Raw genomic sequence first — 23,869 nt, 5'->3', positions numbered from 1 at the left:
CTCCTTCTCCTGGCTCTGGATCTGGATCTCCATCCCCCAGCCCACTCTTACAGCCTAGTTAAATCCCCAAGCATGAGCTTTGGGACTTACACATAGGTGTGGTCACAATCAATAGGGTTAAAGTTCTTTCCCTCAGGGGATGCTGCTTCTAAAACAGATTCTTTCAGCAGGATGACTCTCCCAGGACTGAAATTCTAAGTATGAGTGTGTTTCTCCTCTCCTTAGTCCAACAAACATATAAACATTCATAATATTAATCATTTTGTATGGACACAGTAAGAGATACATTAAGCTTATATAATTGCTCTCCTGGGGTCATCTCAATCTCAGACTTTAGTGCTCAGGCAAGATTTGTCTTTCTTATCCCTAGCAAGGTCCTAGTCTCATTACTTTTGGATCAAGACAGCATTTGTCCAAGATCAAGATCTTAATATATAGTTAAGAATCGTGGCACTTTGGCCTGGTTCATATCGATGCCAGGGTAGCTCACAGCTTGCCCTGGGTCCACTCAGTCCCTCGTGGGACCCTGCTTTTGGAGTGCTAGGAACTAAGGGCAACTGAGGCTTAAGTCAAGAGAGAAGAAGCCCAGGAGTGAATAATATTCTAAGCCAATTAAACACCGAGTTATAAAAGCATAATATTAACTGTCTTCCTTTGTCCATACAAAAAGGACATTGCTTTAAACTAAACTATTCAAATGACATAAGGAGAGGAGAAAGGCAATATTTCACTCATACACTTAACATCATAGATTTCTTTTTTTTTTTTTGCTTTTTGGGTCACACCCAGTGATGCCCAGGGGTCACTCCTGGCTCTGCACTCAAGAATTACCCCTGGCGATGCTCAGGGGACCATATGGGATGCTGGGAATCGAACCTGGGTCAGCCGCATGCAAGGCAAATTCCCTACTTGCTGTGCTATTACTCCAGCCCTTAATATCATAGATTTCTGAGAAATCTGACCTTACAAGTTAACAGTCTGATTAGAGGAAAAAGGTGATAAACCAGTTGGGGAAGAAAGCATGGAGAGGAGTTTATAGATAAACATAGTGGAATGGAAGTGTCTCAGGAGCACTGTGATAAACCTAAGCTTCCAGTGCAAGGGGAACAGGGCATACCAATGTTGTCCTAAAATGTTTAGAGCTACATTCCAATAAACACAGAGGAAGGGAGGTGCTCCAGGAGCACTGTGATGGGTATCACCTGAAAAACCTAAGCTCTTTGTAGCAAGAGAGAAAGGACAAACTAATGTTATCCTATAGACATTTACAAAAATTATAAAAGATAATGTTGACACTTAAAATTCTGGTAAAAATCAATGTTATTATTAAAAGTAGTTTTGAAAATAAAAATCTGGGGCTGGACAAATAGTACAGGTATTAAAGCACCTGATTTGTAAGAAGCCAACTCTAGCTGGATCCCGGGTACCACATATGATCCCCTGAGCACTGCCACGAGTGATCCCTGAGCACAGAGCCAGAGCATTGCTGGATGTGATCCCCAAACAAAAATATAAACAGAAATGAGACATTAAAATATCTTAACTTTAAAATACTTTACACATTAGAGTTATTATTTCTAACAATAAAGACAACAAACATCTGGAGAAATAGACTGCAGAGAACCAAGTGAAAGTTAAGACTTCACTTTCCCTTATTTGAAACCAATTTTTCTGTTGCGATGATCAAGAAGAAATTTTCTTCTTTATCGCAATTTGGAACACTCTGATATGAGGAGTCTTGGCCTAATCTTTGGCAGAAGCAGCTGTGGGGAGTTCAAGAGAAGGCTAATTTTATCCTTGAAAGTAGATTTCAACAAGGATCATCCAGAGAGTTCAAAGGACTGACACTTCAAGTTTTCTAGGAGTCTAAGCCACTTTTTGTCTTTCACAAAACCTCAAAGAGGTGCACTCTACAACCTTTGGCATGGGATTGCTATGGGCACCAAGAGGGAATGTCTGCCTCCTTCTCCAGGAAGCACCACTGCCTGGCTCATAAGATCAAGGCTGTCAAACCCAGGGGAAATCACTGAGGTCGAATTCTGTTTGTCTTGCAGCTGGAGAGAGCCAGATAGAAGTGGCCATGTTGGTAGATTACTTGTATCAGGACAAAATGTCAGGTGACTTCTGAGGTATTTATCAATTCTTGCAGCTGCTGACTAGCATAAAGCTTACCCTATCTGATGCTTACTACTTGGACTATATCATTTTTGCATAATCCTGACTATTCCATACTACACTGATACTGGAGCAGTCAGTTAGCAGTGCTTCTACTACTGTCCCTTGTTACTAGAACAGTTAGATCTCCCTGAGATAGTTCAATCTTGTACCTACTGCTCCTATGTGACATCCACAACTCCCTTTTTGCTCACAAAGCTGCCTTGATTTGGGAACATAAATTACACAACCATACTACTATATCCTGACTTTAAGGAAACTGCCTTCGTAGTTATTCAGTAGAGAAATGTATCCATAGCTATATATATAAATCAATCACTGCTTTAGTTTATTCAGAAAAATTAACAAGAATTAAAATAAAAACATACTGGCTCATAATACCATGGCAGTTTTCAAGAGCTGTTAAACTGTATTCTCTATAGCAATTCATAAAATCCAAGAAGAATAGTAGAATTTTAACCTTGTAACACTAACAGGAAGATGGCCAACACCCAGAGACTATAAAACCAAGCTCCTGGAAGTCAATGTAAAGTCTCTTGCCCTCACACCTGGCTGTCTTCACGGGGACCCCTCGGAGGGGGTGGGTTGAGTTTCCCTCCTCACTCCGAGAAGAGTCCCGGCAGTTGAAGACCTCTGGAACCCAGCCACAGCCATGCTCAAGGCCACTCTCCACATGTTCGAATGAGCTTTATGCATGAAGGAACCAACAGAGGAACACAGGTATGCGGGACCCGGGGCCAAGTCCACCCAGATTCCCCATTTTCTAGTAGCTAGGCAGTCACATCCAGAAACTGCCCCCAACAATGTGTAATCCCATCAACGGCCAACATCCAGAGAATATAAAACCAAGCTCGAGAAGTTGCAGCCACATTTGAGGCCAAGCGACCTCTGATACCCTAGTTCTCCCTCTTGGGGAACCTGACAAGCCACCAAGAGTTTACTGCGTGGATGAGGGAGCCTGCCATGCTCCCTGTGGCATATTTATGTGCCAAATAAAGTAACAGTGATGGGTCTCATTCCCCTGACCCTGAAGAGCCTCTAATGTGGCACCATTGGGAAGGACGAGTAAAGAAAGGCTGCCAAAATCTCAGGGCTAGGATGAATTGAGACATTACTGGGCCCACTCCAGCAAATCATTGATCAACAGGATGACAGTATATGCATACCTCTCGGATTGTCCAGCAATCTACCAAGAGTATCCCACCCACACAGGCAGAGCTTGGCAAGCAACTTGTGGCGTATTTGATATGCCAAAAACAATAACGATAGGTCTCATTCCCCTGACCCTGATCATTGGGAAAGACGAGTAAGGAGAGGCTGCTAAAATATCAGGGCTGAGAGAAATAGAGACATAACTGGTGCCCACTCCAATAAATTGACGAAGAATGGAATGACAGTGATACAGTGAAACAGTGATCTTTAATCCTAAAAACAAATTTACAACGTAAATTGTTAGAAGAAGATAGATGGGTGGGGAGGCCTGTAATGTGTTTGAGGGGAATTAATATCGCTAAAAAAAAGTTGCCCAGCCCTGAAGCACCCAGAAGACATGAGCAACACATTCTTTTGAGATGCAAATCCTGAACTCTTTGGAGATGCAGAAACTGAGGCAGTATCCAGAGATGCATGTACCTTCACAGAAAAGAAGCAAGAGGAAAATATAAAGTTGATAATAAAAATGTAAAAGGACCATCAAGAGTCCAAGGATTTCCTTGGGACAACACTCAGATTAACTTTTACATGTGCAGAAAACTCTAGGCCAAGACAATCTGAAGAAGTTGTGTATAACCTTGTGCCCAAACCTGTTCTCTGCTTTTCTCACCATGGAGAAGCCTGTCTTCTCTCTTGAACATGTAGCTATCTTTCTCTCCCCTCACATTTCAATAAAACTATTCTGCTTTCTTCTAAAATTATATTCTGTGAGGAACAGCAGCATTCCTTGAATTCATGTGTCACACAGTTAGGAGTTATTTTCTTTTTCCTGCAAAGATTCGTCACTCCAGCCTGAATCCACAGCTTTCTAAGAACTCAGAGGGTGGGGATCAATTTCCTGTCCTATAGAGCAAATGGACTTCAGGCATAACTTGACAATTTCCATGTGGAACTGGTGGGACATGAGCATTTCCCTATGTGACTGAGGTTGGGTAGAGCAATAGGGTAGAAGCAATGGCTTCTTGAGACTACCTCTCTGTGTCCCCACTTCACCCAAATCCACTATAACACAATCATTAATTTTAAAGATGAACAAACCAAGGAATAGCAATACATATGCATACAACTATTGCGCTGAGTGCATGGAGGACCTGTTTGTTCTGCTGAATCACATTGATCTTTCTTTTGCAATTTCAATTTAGTGAGGACCAAAAACAACAAAAAAGAGGAACAACCCTTTTGTTTTAGCAGATTAGTATACAGATTAGTTTTAGAATAACTACATGCTTTCAGTTTCTGTGAAGATATATTTTGATTTTTTAAAAACCAATAAACTGAAAACTTGTCATGCTTCCAAGTCTGAGAGTAGTTAATGAAAAAAGCATATGCCTCATTTCAGTGTTTCTCTAAGATGGTTAAAATTGCTAACACTAAATCAGGCAGTGTTGACTGCACAATCTCCATCTTGCTAGTAGACAGTAGAAGGAGCTGTTAATACATTCAGCATCCAGGTATAACGAATTGGCCAAGGGGAAAAAGGGACCACCAAACAATACCACACATTTCATTTGGCTTTCTTTTTTCATTAAGTGTTTTGCTATTTTATCCCGAACTTCTACTCTAAGAACTTCTTTTAGTCAATTCTGAATGTTATTTGTTAAATATGGCTTTACACACTAAAAAGTTAGCTTTTTTTTTTCTGTTGAGTTTCTTCCTTGGAATCTTATTGTCATTCAGATGAAGTCTGAACTACCTGTCCAAGCCCTGGAGGATTATCACCACTCCACTCTTTTTCTCTCCAGTCATTGTCGCCTCTGACCTTCTCACCTCCTCTCACAATCTCAACCATCTGGAACAATTTTCTTATTTTCTTCTGACGAGTGTCATATCTTACTTAAGAGTCTCTTTAAAACTCTTCCTTTCCGGGGAGATAATTCAAAGTTGCTATGATAGAAATATGGGCATTTTGTGCAAGACTTCTACACTCCTTCGCCAGACACTAATGATGTTTACTGTTCAGTCAGTCAAGCCCCCCTTTTTCACAACCCATGTATATCCCTATCCAAAAAATGCCTGCTAAATGAAGAAGTGGGCTTTCCAAAGAGAGGTTGAGTCCTTTCACTCAAGAATTTCGGTACCACTAAGGTCCTCTACCAAAAGTAAAGCACCTGATCTTTTTGGTTTGTAGAGAGACATTTTTTTTCCTATCTCTGAACACCAAAACCAAGCTTAATCATGCTTCATTTGTCTGTCTCCTCTACATGGTTCTTAAAATATACAGGGAAATACCCCATACTGTGTATTACCTGAATTTCTAAAGTTACAATGCATGCATGGTTTATGACAGAGAGCCAGGTTCTATTATAATTTCAGCAGGGAATCTAAATTGTGAAAGAATTCAAATAATGTTTCATAAATCTGACATCAGGGACCAGGACCAGTAAAAGGGGTAGGATGTATAGAAAAGTATGAGTGAGACTCTAGTTCAATATGGCCCAATGTGGACCTTGGAAAGAGTAGGTCTCCCAAATACTGCCAGGTATGATTCTAGTAGCCCCTAAGCACCAATACATGGTCATGGCCACATAAGGCCTAAGCAGCACAGCATCATTGTGTCCTCTCAATGATCTTCAGGCCTGTTAGTGGAGAATCTCTAGGACCCAATAACCATGAACGACCCCAATCACCTGAGCTGTTAGGAATCTTCTATCCTCTATTGACCCCCCAAAAAAAAACAATTCTGAAATTAATAGATAAAAACTTAAAAGATTCCATGGCCATCTAATACTGGAAAGCAATGCACTCATACTATATAACTTTGTAGTATATAATGAAAAGTAATAATCAATACCAGAATTAGACTGAGAAATTCTCTCAAAATACATATTTTCATTAACAGCTGCCTAAAACTGCCATCATTCTTTTAATTTACATTATACATATTGTTACAAAGAAGTTCTAATAATTCACAGTATATAATTTAACAAAAATTAATACCTAAAAAAAGTTTGGAAACAGACTCAGAAAAGAAATCAAGTACAACTACTGGTCTTCCTAGAAATAAACTTATACAAGGAGAATATTTCTTTCGTATTTCTAACTTGTATTTTGATTCATCAGCGAACCTGAGTCTGTCTTCCCATTATAATCTGTCTTCACCTATGCTTAAATGAATAATTTCTCTGTGCCCCTTTGTAGCACTGTAGCACTGTCATCCTGTTTGTTCATTGATTTGCTCAAGCTGGCACTAGTAACGTCTCTATTGTGAGACTTGTTGTTACTGTTTTTGGCATATCGAATATGCCACAGGAAGCTTGCCAGGCTCTGCCGAGCGAACGGAATATTCTTGGTAGCTTGCTGGGCTCTTTGAGAGGGATGGAGGAATTGAACCTGGGTTGGCCACATGCAAGGCAAACGTCCTACCCAGGTTCAGTTTTTGCAAAAGATCAGTTCCATCAGCAATGCCAGGAGTAATCCCTAGTCTCGAAAATCCAGAATATGTCCTTAGCACCATTGAATGTGGCGCGCGCACACACACACACACACACACACACACAATCAAACTCAATAATAAGAAAAATATATATGTATCAGAGTTATAGGTACAGTGGGAAGAGTGCTTTTCTTGCTCATGTCTGACCCAGGTTCCATCCTTGTCGACCTCTAATGGTCCCCTTAGTTTCACCAGGAGTGACCCATAAACAGAGCCAGGAATAAACCCTGAGGCCTGCCAGGTGTGGCTCAAGAACCAAAAAAGAAAAAAGAAAATGAAAGAAAGGTAAGAAACAGGACTGGAGCAATAGTACAACAGATAGGGAATTTGCCACATATGGTCTCCTAAGCCCATCACAAGTGATCCTTGAATGCAGAGTGTGGAATATACCTCAAACACAGCTAGGAGTGCTCCAAAATCCAAAATAAAAATTAGGGGAAACAAAAAGAAAAATAAATCAATTCCATGTTCAATAATCAGAAAAATGAACATTATTAAATTGGCCAGCTTACCTAAAAATTAAACTACAGATTCACCACCTATTGTCATAGGTGGTGACGTATTGATGACATTTTTCCAAGAAATATTACAGACAAAAGCTGAACATATAGTAGTACAAGGATTAAGGACCTTGCCTTACATGTGGCAGGCCCTAGTTCTGCCATAGGCCCTCAGGTCCCCAGATAACCACCAGGAGTGATCCCTGAACACAGAGCCAGGAGTAAGCCATGAGCACTGCTAGCCCAACAACCCACCATAGAACATACAATTCTAAAATTTGTATGAAACTCATTTTAAAAATGCTCAAGCACAGATGACTGGTTTAAGAAACTTTTCTAACATCTACACAATGGAATACTATGCAGCTGTTAGAAAAGATGAAGTCATGACCTTTGCATATAAACTCTCTGGGGCTGTTTCCCCACCCTTTTTTAAATTTTTACATTTTTTTTATTAGTGAATCACTGTGAGGTACAGTTACAGACTTACAAACTTTCGTACATGTGTTCAGTCATACAATGCTCGAGTACCCATCCCTCCACCAGTGCCCATTCTCCATACTTGATTATCCTAGTAACCCTCTCACCCCCCACCCCATGCCCCACTAACCCACCCAACTTCTGTGGCAGGGCATTCCCTTTTATTCTCTTTATCCTTTTAGGTGTTGTGGTTTGCAATAGAGATATTGAGTGGCCATCATGTTTGATCTATAGTCTACTTTCAGCCTGCATCTCCCATCCTGAGGTGGTCCTCCAACCACACTTTACCTGGTGTTCCCTTCTCTATCTGAGCTGCCTTTTCCTCCAGCATGTGAGGCCATCTTCCAAGCCATGGAACAAACCTCCTGGTACTTATCTCTACTACTCTCCCATTCTGTTACTTTATATTCCACAGATGAGTGCAATCTTTCTATATCTGTCTCTCTTTTTGACTCATTTCACTTATCATGATACTTTCCATGTTGATCCACTTATATACAAAGGTGATAACTTTATCTTTTCTAACAGCTGCCCCTTTGTGGCATAATCTAATATCTCAAAATTATCTCATTTACATACTCTAGATATTATATTCCTTAGTATGGCCTTACTTGACTTGGGTGAACCAAATGTGTAGCGTCAATCTTATCTATAAGAGGACAATGTGCTAACCAAAATGTTTTTTTTTCCCCATTTGGTATCTGACTTTCCAGTCACCTTCACATTATGCTTTGCACCAAATCCTATGCATTTTTACAGACCCTTTCCATAATACTTTTTCCATAAATATTTTGAAGTCTTTCTTAGTAGCAATTCCATAGTGACTATTTCCAAAGAACAATATGAGTGTATTTGTTGCACCTTCAGCAAGTTATATGATGTTCTTTTTAAGGACGTGGTCTGTGTTTGGTTCATCTCAGAAACCTATTGCACAAATAAATTTCACACTATATGACATTAAATCATATGTTTCAAGCATAAAGGCATGTGGGTTCATAGACCTGGATCTTATACCTTCTAGCACTAGTGGCAGTGCTAATAAGACCTAGAAAATGCCATGGGGATTCATATTGCAGGTACAGTTTTGTACTTTTAATTCTTCACGTGAATGACAACATATCATTAAAATTATCATTTCTACAAATTCATCTATTTTTATTTTGTTAACACTTCAAGGATGAGAAATAATGAGATGTGAAATTACTATGTAACTTGCAAAATGCTATCTTTAGATGATTTTTATAAAAGCAACAAACTGTGGACATTATTGTTTCTATAAATAAGTAATAACAAAATGATTAGAGTATGGCATAAGGCAAGGCGACAGACATGAATTTAATCCCTCCTTTAGGGACATTCTAGTTAACCGACCCCATTAAGTGTTTAAACGTCTGTTTTTTCATCTGTAAAATGTCAAACAACATTTATTGAGTACTAGCCATGTGTTTTATGCTGTGAATATAGCTGCACTTAACATATATTACCTTATATATTATATGAATATATTAATGAAATTGTATTGCTATAGTACTTGAAAATTTTAACAAATAAGATTGAGCATTATTAAAAATAACAAAACTAAAGCACATAAATAGCTACTATATGTATGTCAAAGGTAGGAAACACCCAACCATTCAATGGTAAAGCAAAGTTCATTTTATATTTTCTGTTGCAAAAGTAATTGTGATAATTAAATTAAAAGATTATATAAATTACTTTATGTAGCATATTTTAAACTCAATTTATTCAACAGATGTTTTTTTTTCTTTTTCTCTCCCTTTTCTACTCATGCATTACTGGGAATTATACAAAATCAAAGAGGGGAAGACCTGCAATTAGGACATTTTTGTATTACACTATTTTAATAGTGGTCCTTTAAAAGTAGGACAGGAGTTAAAGTGCTCACCTTGCTTGTAAACAACCTAAATTGATCCCTGGAACTACATATGTTATCTGAGGTTCTGCCAAGAGTGATCCCATAGCACAGAACCAGAAGTAATGCTCGAGTAACATGTGATGTGGTCCAAATCCTCCAATGTCCCCCCAAAACTGGAAAATGAGACCACGCATTTTTCTGTTCCTAAAGCCAAAACTGAATTTAGGTAGCTAATATTTCCCAATGAATTTTGTCTAAGTATCTACTACTATTAATCAGTTAAATCTACCTATCATTCATACTTGTTAGTAACTTCCAGAAAAGTCCTATAATTTGAATTTGAGCTTATTGGTCCTTGAGATGAGATTAATATGTTGAGAGAAATAAAGAAAAATTCAGAGACCATTGCTCTTTTGCTCGGTTTATTTTATCTGAGTGGTAACACCTTGTCATATTTTCTTTATACACATACACATACACACATGTACAGACACAAACACACACATAAGCATACACAATGCCAAAAACATGCAGATGTAATGTAAAAAACTTACCCAATCATCTAAATGTTTAAAAAATATCCAGATGTTAGATTTAGAGTAGACACACCATCTGGCAGATCAGCTTAGTTTTTGACTTTTCATCCAGCTGTCGGGTGCTATGGAAGGACAGTCTAGCTCTGTACTTAAAGATGAGAAAAGAAAATGGTGTAAGATGTTTATTGCTAGTCTTCTAGAAAATATTTCATGTAGAAGCAATTTTTATTCAGAATTGCCTACTGTAAAACACTTTTTATACTGAAATTTCAAGCAATTGACTTATACTAGTAAAATTTCCAGATTCATATTTGAAGTCAAATACTTTAAAAAGAAAATTACCATGCATTTGTTTTAATAAAATAGTATGGAAGATATTCTACCAGAAAGCAAATTATCTTTTGCAAAATAAAAAATATCTGCGCAACGTCATATAGCACTGTTAGAGACCAAAAGATGTTCTCCCAACTAATTCTATCCTTCTTTCTACCACAAACTACATACTCACACATGACAATACACAAATTCAAGGCCAAAGATATATTCAACGCCAAATTCAATCTTCAAAGGACAAAGATCGAGGGTGACTATTAGGCATTAAAATTAAGTTTTGTTTTGATTTTAACTTGCATGAAGATACCTCTAGAATTACCTCTAGGATTACCCATTTATTTTAGGTAAACGTCTAGGATGCCCAATTTATTTTTTAATTCACAATCAGAAGAAATTAAGAATTATTTTTTTCTAGATAGTCTAATAGTCACACATCACAGACTTTAATATATAAATATATAATAAAATCTAACATGATACATGTTATTCTACTTCCTATATTCCTTTATGCAAATAAATATTTTGGTATTTACCAAATATTTTGTTAATGACAAAGTAGCCAAAAATCACAATATATACAAGAACCTCTGAAAAAGTACTGAAAGATGTGAAGAGATTAAGTAAGGAGAAATGGTTAAAACCAACAGGAAAGTCAGATATTCTGGAGAAAGCAAGAAGCAAAGGAAGAGCATGAAAATTTATAGACAGTTTGAGGGTAGATTTTCAAAGTGGCATGTGACAGAGCCAAGCACAAATCCTCTTACTTATTAACGGGATTTGTCCCTGTACCTGTCACACAATGCTTTGAAAATATCTGCCTGTGTGAAAGGTATACTGCTTCTCTCCATCAGTTTTATTCTTAAGAGACTAATGTATAATCTCTTTAGGTTTCATCTTTTGTATTTCTGTGCATATGACAAATTGTTTTGAACACTTCATCCATACACATAAGAAGGCAGATACTAAGGGCTTAGCACTACATATCTAAAAATCCCTGAGATAAAATTTTCCTCATTGGAAATAATTATTCTATTAAAATAATATTTAAATTTATCACTGAAACTTGTCCAACTAATGCATTCATGCCTTGATGCCATAAGACAATTGTTCTCAACCTTATTATACTTAGTGCCTCTTTTTATAAAAAAATATTTTGTAACCCAATTACCATACTGAAATAAAAAACATAGTTATTATACTACTTAAAGCACATCTCTTAAAAATCAATACAATATTCCAACTAAAAATAAGAGAGGTATAGAGTATTTCTTAATAAAATAACATATTTTCAAAATGTAAATATTTGAGCACTGCTATATAATGAAAGCATGAAAAAGTCAAGCACTGAAACCTATACAATTTTGCAAATTTGTAAATGCACCAGGAAACTGACACAAAACTGTTTTTGTTGACTGAGCAAAACAGTAGATACTGTAAGTCACTGTGACTAAAGCAAAATTGAAAAAAATAGCACATGAAGCTCCTGTCAGTAACAAGTAGATGGTCAAGTTTACAATATTAAATTCCTTTGAATTTACACATATTTTTGGAAAATTCAGTATCTATAAGCTGTGAATGTATTTTATAATAATGTATAACAGATGGGTGAACTACAGATAACAATGAAATGGTTTTTCATTTATATGAGTGTCTATTAGAACACTCAAAAGTCCTGTAGGATAGGGCAAGTTTTCAAGTACTGGGTCCCTCTGCAAGTTGCACATATTTATTATTCTTGACACCAATCAAAACAGTGGTAATATTGATACCATTAGATTTTTGTAAAAACTAATATACCCTCACAATTCCCAAAATTCTCCTTAAGGTGTGATTTGGCCCTCTCAGAAACAACTGCTGCTATAAGGTTAAAAAGGAAGGCAAAAAACCCAAAACAAAACAAAAATGAGTACTTAGCATCTTTTTCTTTTATATATATATGTATATGAATATATATACATATTGCTTTTGAAAGTGCACAATGCACTTGAAATCATGTTTACACAGTTGCTTCTTAAGGCAGGAGTACTTGAGAGTCTTTTGATAACTTTTAGTAATAAATAAATGGATTTAGCATATCAGTTCAGATTGTCAGTGAAACTGAATGAAGTATTATGCATGCTAATATTGACTACTTAAAAATTGAAAGAATAGCTTTTCCTCCATTGAACTCATATTTCTCTTGTATAAACAATAAATCCATATACAAAAATGTAATTTATAAATCAGAAGATAAAATGAGATGCAGAAGAAATTTGGAGAAAAAGAAATCATGATGTAAAGCGTAGTTTCAAGTAAAGATACCATTGCCACACGGCATGATGTGGTTCTAAATTTATTATTCCATTTATCCTTAAAACAAGCCAGCCATAGACGTTTACCTTAGAAATCCAAAGTTGCATATTTTTGTGTAGTACAGTTCTATAGAACCATGGATTAATGGTTTCATAAGGTATCAGTCACACTTCCATAGCATTTGCTGATATAAATATAAAAGCTCCATTTTAAAAGATAAATAAAGCCACACTATTATCTAAACAGGGTAAAATTTAACATCCTTGTGGTTTGTGGAAATTTTTGATGTGCCTGCTGGCTTTTCAATAAAAATCAATTATGCCTTAAATGCGAGCGGTAGTCAACATACTACAGACTATAAATTCAATTTCATACTCAGAAATATGGATTAGCTGAACTTGATGCCCTTCCATTGATTTCAGAAAGCAAAAGCTGATAAGGTAAATAATAGTAAGAGGCTTTCTGACACTCCACATCAAGTTCCGGATTTCCATATTATTTTTGTAAGAACTTTGCAGTCACCACAATATCCTCCTTGTGAAATATGTATGATGAATAGATATTATATGGATTGCTGATTCATCTCTCCATACAGAATGGATATTTGGCTTTCATAAGTCAGTAAGGAGCACAGGATAAAATAAAGGGAGTATGCTTATTTCCTTTAGCTCAGTACAAGGTATATGTCAACTGATTGTCAATAAATGCAATAGGTAATTAAAGAACCCTCAGATTAAATATTATGTAAATCCCACATGTATATAAAATTATATAAACCATTAGGTTATTGATACTTTACAAATGATTTGGTGTTGCACACAAATGTGTATGTGTATGTGTATGTGTATATATATGTAATATGTATAAGTATATACACTTTCATGTGTATATAAATGCATATAACAACACATATGGAGAGAAATAAGGGGGGATAGGTATGAAAATCTGAAAAAAATTTAGTTCTGTTTGCTCAAAGAGCACTTTAAACTGGCAAGAATCTCATGGGGAAAGGTGTCTATCAGAGAGGGGAAAGAAAGAAATGACTTGGCACTGAGAAACCTAAGGAATGAAGAGGAAGGAAACCTAAGGATGAGGAGGAAGAAATTTAGAATAGTCATAAGCATAAATGGAAATCCAATCACATCTGTAACAATTTTCTTTTTTCTCCCTCAATGTGCAGAACATTTAGGTTTTATAGAATTGTTCAAGTCTACACTTGGAGCATTTTATGATTTAGCCATTCCTTTTTGTAGTAAACCTAAAGAATTCAGCTTAAATTCAAGAGTTCTTAGGAATATTAAGTCCACAGAAAAACTCTCACCTTTTATCAAAGTGTGATACTGGTTTCCTGGTACAAATGACACAAACATTTCTATGTCACACTCTCACAAAATGAGACTAGAACAAATGATGACTCATAAATTTAAACATAAACATTTCTAAAAAGTTATCTACAGCTCCCCTAGAAGCCAACATTTTGATAAATATCCAGAGCAGTCTATTTCTTAAAAGAAATTTTAGTTGAATCTCTCAAAAGAAACTAAGATGTCTCTTTTAAATAAAGCACAAGTAGTTTTATTTTTAAAAAATTAAACATTAAAATAACCTATAAAAGTATCACATATGTAAAATATGGTATATACTATAGAGAAACATTTTCAAGCATAATTTTTTTAGTATATTAGCTAGAGTATTTCTGATCTTGTTCACTTTCTAGAGAAATTGTACTGGAAATGGCAAGTAATTACTGCAGGTTCTACTAACAAATTTAAAAGTTGCTTACACACACAATAGAAACACACACATAAATTGGTGTAGTCCCATTTTGGGCTATTTCATTTATTTATCACCTCAGAATGAAATTTAAAACAAAATACCTTTTTGGAAACTCCTAAGAATCTATGGGCATGAATGTTCTTTTATAAATATATTTTTCTTTATAACAGAGTACAGGAATAAACAGTTTTCAGCATACCCTTTCACATTATCTAAATTTAAATGAAGAATATGACTATAAATTTTATTTTTCTTTTATCAGCACATAGACATAAATCTGCAAAACAGAAATATTTACATGTGATATAAATAAAATATTTACTTGTGAATTGTAAAATTTTAAGCTTCTGTATATGGAACAATATTATCTTTAGAATGTATCTGATAGAAAAATGCCACAACTAACAATTTCTTTCATATGTTGTAGCGTAACTGTAGCATATGAGGAAAAAGGCATCACATTGTTTATGAAAAAACAATTCTTGTAGATACACTTGGAAAACTGCAAACATTCATAAACAGTTACTCTTTGGGGATAGAGAAAAACTGCCATTAAACAGGTGTTAGAATTTAAATGACATCTCATTAGTGACTCCTTTTTGCAGCTCTGAGACAAATAAAACCTTCATTTAAAAGCATTAGTGCTATTCCTAAGGGTTTCTGGTATCATAATGTTTTGTTTTATGAAGATATTTAGTTTCTTCCAGCATTCTTGCTTATTTGTACAAAATAAACCAATTGCATTTCCAAGTTGAACTAAGTGTGAAGTCAAGGGGTGAATCAGGAATTTGCAGTGCTGTAAATACCCTCTCCCTCCAATGAAAGGAATTAAAGTTCCCGGGTCCTAGTCCATTGAGCAAAGGTATTTTTGAGAATCACTTTCACGTAAAGTTAGTTCTTTTGTCCTCACCAAAAGTAGAGTCATATAAAACTCAGACTTGGGGGCTGGAGGGATAGCACAGCAGATAGGGCATTTGCCTTGCACTCGGCCAACCCAGGTTCGATTCCCAACATCCCATATGGTCCCCTGAGCACGGCCAGGAGTAATTCCTGAGTGCAGAGCCAGGAGTAACACCTGTGTATTGCCTGGTGTGACCCAAAGAGCAAATAATAAATAAATTAAATTAAATTAAAAATTAAAAAAAATTAAAAGAAAACCTCAGATTTATTCAGTATCAAATTCACAACTATATTCCCATTTTGCCTCAAAGTAAAATGTGAGACATTTTTTTATAATTTAAGAATTATACCAGATTGGGCTGTGACTGAAAATTTACATACTAATTAGGACACTTATCAGCACTACTATTTTATGCTATACTTACAAAGACAATTCGTTTCCTAAAGTATGGCCGAGCACAAGTCCTAAAAAGTAAGCCAGGATTATAGGAATTTGATTTTCTCATCACCTTGAAAAGTGGCATATTATACAATCTAATTCAGTTGACTAGGATGCTTAGAATTTGATTTATTTTAATTCTATACTATATTTGGGAAAGCATATGCTAAGACAAACAGCAAGGAGACATAAACTTCAAGTAGTTGTTCCCTTCAAAAAGAATTATTATTTAGTATTGAATAAAGGAACTTCAGTGCTGTGCTTTGGAAGTGAAAAGATAATTAGACCATCTCTATTTTGTAATGAACTTAAAATTGAACTGGGAAAACATGGTAGGAAGAAAAGGGAAACTATAGTTGTCAGGAATGTCAGACTTGAGGTGACACAGTCCTGGGAGTGGGAGGAACAGGGATCTTGGACACTTTGGTTGCTGGGGTGTGCAGTAACTTTGCACATCAATACCATAAACATGAACACTACTGTAACTTTATTACTTAAATTATAATTGAAAAAGAACACTCTCTAAGGATTTATAGTATGATTAGATCCGTGAACTGTTGGAAAAAGCAAGAGTGATTTTCACATAAGAAAAGAAAACACTGGCCAGGAAAAAGAAGATATAGCATCTCCAAAAAGTTGTTACTGGAAGAAGATGAATTCATGAACAACAAATGGGTTTGGGGAAAGATAGATTTTGATCAAGGAATTTTCAGATGAAACTGGCCTTGATAATGCACAGATAGTGTTATGTGAAAGAGAATACCCTGAACTTGCTAGGGATAAAAACTTTTGGATGATAAGAAATAAGAAATGTAGGAAAATTTTAAAGGAATGATAATTTTAAAAATTAAGTGTGGAGGAATTTCTTAGAAAGCTACTTTTTGGTGAGTTGGCAAGAAGTCTCTTCATACTAGCATGATAGAATCCTGAAGAGAAGATAGAAACACAGTAGAGTTAGACACCATTGAACAAGGACTGAGAATTGAGGAGTGCATAGGAACTCTGAAACTTTAGCCTGAGTGATATAAAATAAAGGAGCTGGTTTGGGGAAAGATACAAGTATGTGTTTGAGACATTGTATAAGGGACATTAACTAAAGAGTTGTTACAAAACAAATGAAACATTGGCTAAAACTAAAAGACAACTGAGCAGGAGAAAATATTTAGACTTAACACACCAGATAAAGTTTTAATATCCAAGACACACAAAGAACACACAAAGACCAACAACAAAAACTATCAAAAACTTGGAAAGGAAATGAAAAGACACTTTTCCGAAGATGGCCAAGAGGGACATGAAAAAGTGTTCCTTATTACTTATTTGGGAAATCCAAATCAAGCCAACAATGAAATATTATTGCACTTGCATGGAAATGGAACATAGGAGGCAATATTATTAAGAGGAAAAAGATAAAGATATTTTTTTAAAAAGAGGGAAAGGGTGAAATCATGGGGATGGATACATAAAGCAAACCAGAAAACCTGAGTTCAACTTTGTAATGGACCAGGATATATTCAGAACTGTTTATAAATTGGTGAATAAAAATAACAATAAGAAATGATGAAATTACTTATGTAGAATTGCTTATTTAAATAATTGCTAAATATATTCCAGTTGATTTTGACAAGGTTATAACACTGATCATTTCAAATTATCATCCAAATCTCATTTAATCACACAGCTTAAGCAAAATAAAGCCAGAAACAAAAGGGGATGAACAGAAAACCAAAAGGTAGTTTAGACACAGTTAGTGACATTTATTCAAAAAGAACAAGTAGCAGCCTGCATGAAAAAAAAAAGTTTCAGCTGAAATCAGCTTATATTAAAAATATCTGACCCTGTGACCTAAACAGTGGAACATTAGTCTAGGATAACTCTAGAACGACAGAATATAAATATGTGTGACATTTTAAAAAATATTTCTCCTGGAATATAATGAATAGGCACGCATTCTTATTCATTGGCATTATTCTTGTCTCATCTGGGAAATGAATTAGATGTGTATGGAGAAGATGAAACGAAAGAGATTGTTTTAAAAAGTATACAAAAACATTCTTTGGATACTTATAAACACAGGTAATGTGGTTTTACTACTCTGTTTGATACTGAAAACATTTGGACCAAACTGATAGTAGAGCCAGTAAGGTGCTTACCTTGTATGCAGCATACCCTGGTTCCATTTCTGGCATTCTATATCATCCCCTCAGCACCACCAGGAGTGATTCCTGAGTGCAGAGACTAGAGTAACTCCTGAACATCACTGGGTGTGGCCCCAAAACAAACAAACAAACAGCAACAAAAATCAACAAAATCTCAAAATTTGGATTCATTTTATTCTCCCAAGTGTCAGATGCACTCAACTTTAGCACACTGATTCTCTCACAACCAATTTTTAGGCATAATCTCTCTCTTGCTTAATTCTTTTTTTCTTCTTAATACTTTTTCCCGTTTTATTTTCTACAGAATCACTGGGAATTGCAAAATTACAAAGGTATTTATGGTTGAATTTCAGGTGTAAATTGTACCAACTCCAACCTTTTCACCAGTGCCTACTATCCTCCATCAATGTCCCAAGTTTTCCTCCTACCCCACAGCCTGCCTCTGGGGAAGGCACTTTTATCCTCCCCCATTGCCCCAGTGTTCCCATCCCTAACTTTCCCCCTCACCCCTCCCCAATACCAAGCTTCCCCTAGAAGACCATTCCTGCTCTTTTTTTTTTTTTTCAATTGCAATGGGCAGTTGATACTCCCCTGTAAAGTTTCTTTATATCCCACATATGAGAGAGATCATTCTGAATCTGTTCCTCTGCCTCCGGCTTGTTTAATTCACTGTTATACTTCCAGATTCATCCATATTGCAGAAAACTGCATGACTTTATCTTTTCTTAGTGTTCCACTATGTATATGTATAATAGTTTCTTTATCCAGTCAAATGTTGATGGGTACATGGGTTGTTTCCATATTTGGGTTTTTGTATATAGTGCTGCAGTGAACATAGAAGTACAGATGTCTTCTCTGATTTGCGCTTTTGGGGCCTTGAGGTATACTCCAAATAGAAAATTCCTGGGTCATATGGTAGAAAGCATTTCAAAGCAGAGACAAAAAATGGAACTACATTAAATTAAGACTTCTACACCTCAAAGGAAATGATCAGAATATAAAGGCAGTACATACACAGTGAAAATTTATTTTTTCACCACTCATCTGACAATGCCTTAATATCCAAGATATATAGAACACTGGTAGAACTGTATAAGAAACAAACATCAAGCTTATCAAAATATAGAGGGAGAAGAGTTAAATAGGACGTTCTTTTATGTTCTTTTGTTGTTGTTGTCGTTGTTGTTGTTGTTGTTGTTGTTGTTGTTGTGGCCATATCCTGCAATCCTCAGGGTTCTGCACTCAGGAACCACTAACTGCAGTACTCCAGGAACCATATGAGACGCTGGGAATGGAACCCAGGTTGGCCACATGCAAGGCTAATGCTTACCGGTTGTACCATCACTCCAGCCCCTAAATAGGAACTTTCTCAAAGAAGAAATTCAATGGCCAAGAAGTATATAAAAAAAATCCTCTATATCATTAATCATCAGGGAAACGCAAATCGAAACAACAATGAGATATCATCTCACCCCACAGACACTGGCTCTCATCAAAAAGAATATCAACAACCAGTTTGACAAGTATGTGGGGAAGAGGGGACTCTCATTACCTGCTGGTGGGAATATTGACTGGTCTGGTATTTTTGGAAGACAATATGGGCATTCCTTAAAAATATGAATTGAGCTTCCATCTGTTTAACTCTATGTGACTCCAAGTCAACTTCTTACTTTTCATGAACAGATTAATTCAATGACGTTATTTATTACCATACATTTGGCATCTTCCAACTTACTGTGTCTATACTACATTTGCAAACTGTGTTTAATAAAGCCATTTTCCCCATGGTGGTCTTATTTTTCTTGAATTTATATATGCCTAATTGTTGATTAAAAAGTCTTTACCCATTTTATAGAATAACTGGATAATTATGATATAGAGATGCTTGAACAAAAGAATAACTTGAGTCCCTACAATCTCTCACAGTACATAGAAGCTATTTTATTTTATGATTTTTAGTAAAGCAAGATCATTTTTATTGAAGAAAACATGCTTATAATGATATAAGAGGAAGGAAAGAGGGGGAATACATTTAGGAGAGCACACAGGCATCTCCAGAGTGGAAATAAGCCAAGAAATAGAGATAAATAAATGAGATATGTGTTCAAGGGAGGATATGGGCTTAAAGATCAAGCCAAAACTAAATATTTTAGCAATCATCTCTAAACCAGACAGAAGAAAGGAAGAAAGAAAGAAGGGAGAGAGGGAGGGAAGGAAAGAGGGAGGAAGGAAGGAAGGAAGGAAGGAAGGAAGGAAGGAAGGAAGGAAGGAAGGAAGGAAGGAAGGAAGGAAGGAAGGAAGGAAGGAAGGAAGGAAGGAAGGAAGGAAGGAAGGGAGGGAGGGAGGGAGGGAGGGAGGGAGGGAGGGAGGGAGGGAGGGAGGAAGCTGAAAAGGGAGTTCTATTCTGGTTGATTTAAAATACCTTTCCTAACTGGAAAATTTAAAACACACTTGAAGCAATAAAGGGTAAGAATCTTCCTTCTTAAATCCTGTTCAAAGTTTCTTTCTTAGCTAATTCAGATAAGTTAAATTGTAAATGATCACAGAGCTAATGGTTTAGCTTGGTTTCGGTGATACGAAAGAGCTGTCATCTCCTGCCCTTTGACACTGGCATAGGAAGTAATACAAGTTAGAAAGACTGAAAGGATCTTGTTTCCATAGTTGTCTCAGGCACCCAGTGTCATTCTATGGGTTCTGCTCTTTTTTTTTTTCTGCACCTAAATCTAGTTTAGGCTTCTGCTCCAGGATCTGTATCTATTTGTTCAATACTTTACACTGATGGCACTTGGAAACCAGAGAGTAAGTTGCAACTTGTGAATCTAAAGCCATGAAAATTTATTTCCAAGCTGTTGTCCACTCACCTGCTGCCCAGATTACTGATGCTTGTGGCTTTCCTTCTGGTTCATTGCCACTGCATCCTCTTTAATATTTGTAAATGAAAGAGCCCTAATTAAAGAAGGCATATAAATTTTTTAAGGTATAATATTTCTAACAAGTGAAAAAAATAGGATGAAATACCATTTTGATAAACTGGAAATTTCATAATCTCTCACCAGATCTTCAACTCACATGCATATATACAACTACATGTATATATACCATTTCCCCCTAAAACAGTGGCTTTTCAAAACAAAGTGCATGAATCAGCATTACAATCTTCAAGTAAAATAAAATAAACATTAAACAGAAGTCAATACATGTTGCTGAATAGACACAGATAAATTTAGTCCCCCAGCAAGGCATTTAATTACTTATTTTTACATTATACAGATCTTTTAGAGGATCCAAGTGCTATTTTAAAGACAATCATCAAAGTTATGTTTTATATTTTTATATAAATAGGCACATTAATGATCAGAGGTAACATGTCTCATTAACCAGTTGTCCTTGATTGCAGCCCTCGAAGTTCCTTACATGTGATCAGGTACAACCTCAGAATATTCATTTATATCATTTTCTTTAAAAGTTCTTGAATATGGCCATACGTGTATCTCAGTTGTATACTAGAAAATCAAGTACTTAATTTTCATTGTTTTTCTTGTCCCAGAGAGAAAAATAAAATATAAACTTGACCTAAAATAATTACCAACACAAAAAAAATTCTATACAGTCATAGTAGTAACCTTTTTAATCAATCATTAAAACATTTTCCTGACTATCTGGATGTTTAGAGTCCAGCAAAAAAAATACTGGTAGAAGAAGACTTTCTATATTGAAAAATTAGATCCACAACAAGGACTTATAGACCAGATAAAAGTTATCAATAATTGTATCAAAATAAATAGTAAAGTTTATCTTTTAAATGTAACATGCAGTTTATTTGAGCAATTTTAATAGATGTATCTAATGGAATTATTCAATGAAGAGTAGCTTTTAAAAGATCTAATAAAAGAAGCATGAAAATAATGAATTAAAATACTTTTTGGTATACTCATTTCACACTATCTCTCAGTATCTGATGATGCACTACTGTGACCAAAATAAACTTAATCTGAGCAATGCAAAACTAGTTTTCTTGAAACAAAAATAATCAAGTCCTCAGGTTTTTATTTTTAAATTTTGTATAACTTCATTACCTCTTCATATTCACACTTTTTAATCATTCACATTTAATTATAAAGGAAAAACTTTCACAGAACAACCCTCACACGCTTTCTAAGAAGCTAAAAAGCTGCATTATTTTTATTTAAACCACAAGTGCATTCCTTAGGAATGTTTGGATCCTGTGCCTTTGTCATATACTCTAGGATACCAAAGTTCTTACATATGACACTGGCCTGGATACTGCTTAGTATTACATATAATTCAGTGAAGATCCAGTCCAGGATGGCTTTTTTTTTTTTGCTTTCCCCTTCCATTTGCCCTTTTTTAAAAAGGGGGAAACTGTTTTATATCGACAGCCATCTGTGAGGCTGTCTTTCAGACCATCAAACTCTCCCATCCATTACAGAGCCTTCCTCACCTCCGCTGCATGACAGCACAATAAAGATGACATACTAATTCAATGACTTGTAATTTCAGCTAAACAAAGACAAGTGCTGCGGCTTCTTCTTTTGTGTTAACAGTGCCATATCGGTGAAGCCAGCTATGCAAACATAGCACTGGGAGGGTTTTATGACAGCAGTTGAATGGGGAGACTAGCTTGGTGTTGCTTTTTATGGTTTTTGGCTCCATAATTTTTGGCTCTGTGCTGCTGGCCATGGCTATTGTGTCTGGATTCTGTGTCAGCAGCAGCTAATTGTTCCAATAATGTTTATCATAGGGATCCACCAGGGAGCTGTATATGTGGAGATAAGCTACAGGGCAATGATACACACTATCTTACTGATCTCTATACACAGTGCTTTTGCCTCATGCCAAAAAGCTTTTTAGGTTCCCAGTCCTTAAAAAAAAATAATAACAGCTTAATCATCGTGCCAACAATAGTGTCTAAGGGGATGTAATCAGGTTCCTCTGATAATCTTAGCAACACATGAAAGTCATGCGCAAAAGCAGTAATTGAAGCAGTTGGTTCATTCTACCACCTGCTGTTGAAGTCACAGGTTAATCTAAATGAGGTCCCCTTCCGATGAAGCAGTATGCAAGGCACTTTTTATATCATAAATGTGCATTACAGAAGCTTTACAAAATAATAAAGTAACAGCTCATTAAATGAACTGTATGAAGTATCAGAGGCTTGTCCAGCTTCTCCCACTGCTGTTGGACGGCAAGTGTAAATTCTGTCCTCATGTCTATACCCCAGTGCACACTTCAGTTTGCATATGGTCGCAGACAATGGGAGTTCCTGAGACAGATGCCCAAGTGTAACTAAACGTCAGGCAATCACAGGAATCAGCTGCAGGAAAGTGAAACATTTTTCTTTGTCTGTTTTTGATGCTATTTCCCCCAAGATTACTAAGCAGAATGTTGACAAATGTAAAAATAGACATAGAATCAACAATTAAGAAGGTTGCAATAGTCTCAATTAACCCATATACAAGGGGCACATTTTTCTAATTGTGCTTTTAATACTTAATTTATACTTTAAGTTTCCCTCAACTTGTTTTTCTGAGATCTCCATGTGACAAAGAAAATGATAAGATTATACATGTGGTATGATGCTCTTCGAATAGTTCCTTAGGAAAAGTGATTTTCCAAATGAATTAGAAATGTCAAAGTAAGATTCTAATAGAAAAATTTTAAATATAGAAGTGATACCTTCATATCAAAATTTGTGTTTGGTTTTAAGCTATTTCATTGGATAGCAATAACTATCATA

The 23,869-nt window shown here is 35.9% G+C and overlaps 1 long non-coding RNA gene across 1 annotated transcript in view; it reads right to left on the bottom strand.

Annotated features, from left to right (window-relative positions):
* LOC129404171 (uncharacterized) overlaps positions 1-18,563 on the bottom strand; it is a 64,096-nt gene extending 45,533 nt beyond the window's left edge. The window contains exons 1-2 of the long non-coding RNA XR_008629706.1: positions 18,106-18,563; positions 10,231-10,360 (exon numbers count right to left, since the gene is read on the bottom strand). This is a non-coding gene — a long non-coding RNA (uncharacterized LOC129404171). The remainder of the gene's footprint in view (positions 1-10,230; positions 10,361-18,105) is intronic.
* Positions 18,564-23,869: the final 5,306 nt, after the last annotated feature.

This window comes from Sorex araneus, chromosome 4 (assembly GCF_027595985.1).
Source record: "Sorex araneus isolate mSorAra2 chromosome 4, mSorAra2.pri, whole genome shotgun sequence".
Lineage (NCBI taxonomy): Eukaryota > Metazoa > Chordata > Mammalia > Eulipotyphla > Soricidae > Sorex > Sorex araneus.
Note: the sequence above shows the minus strand (reverse complement) of the source record. Positions and strands in the feature narration are given on the sequence as shown.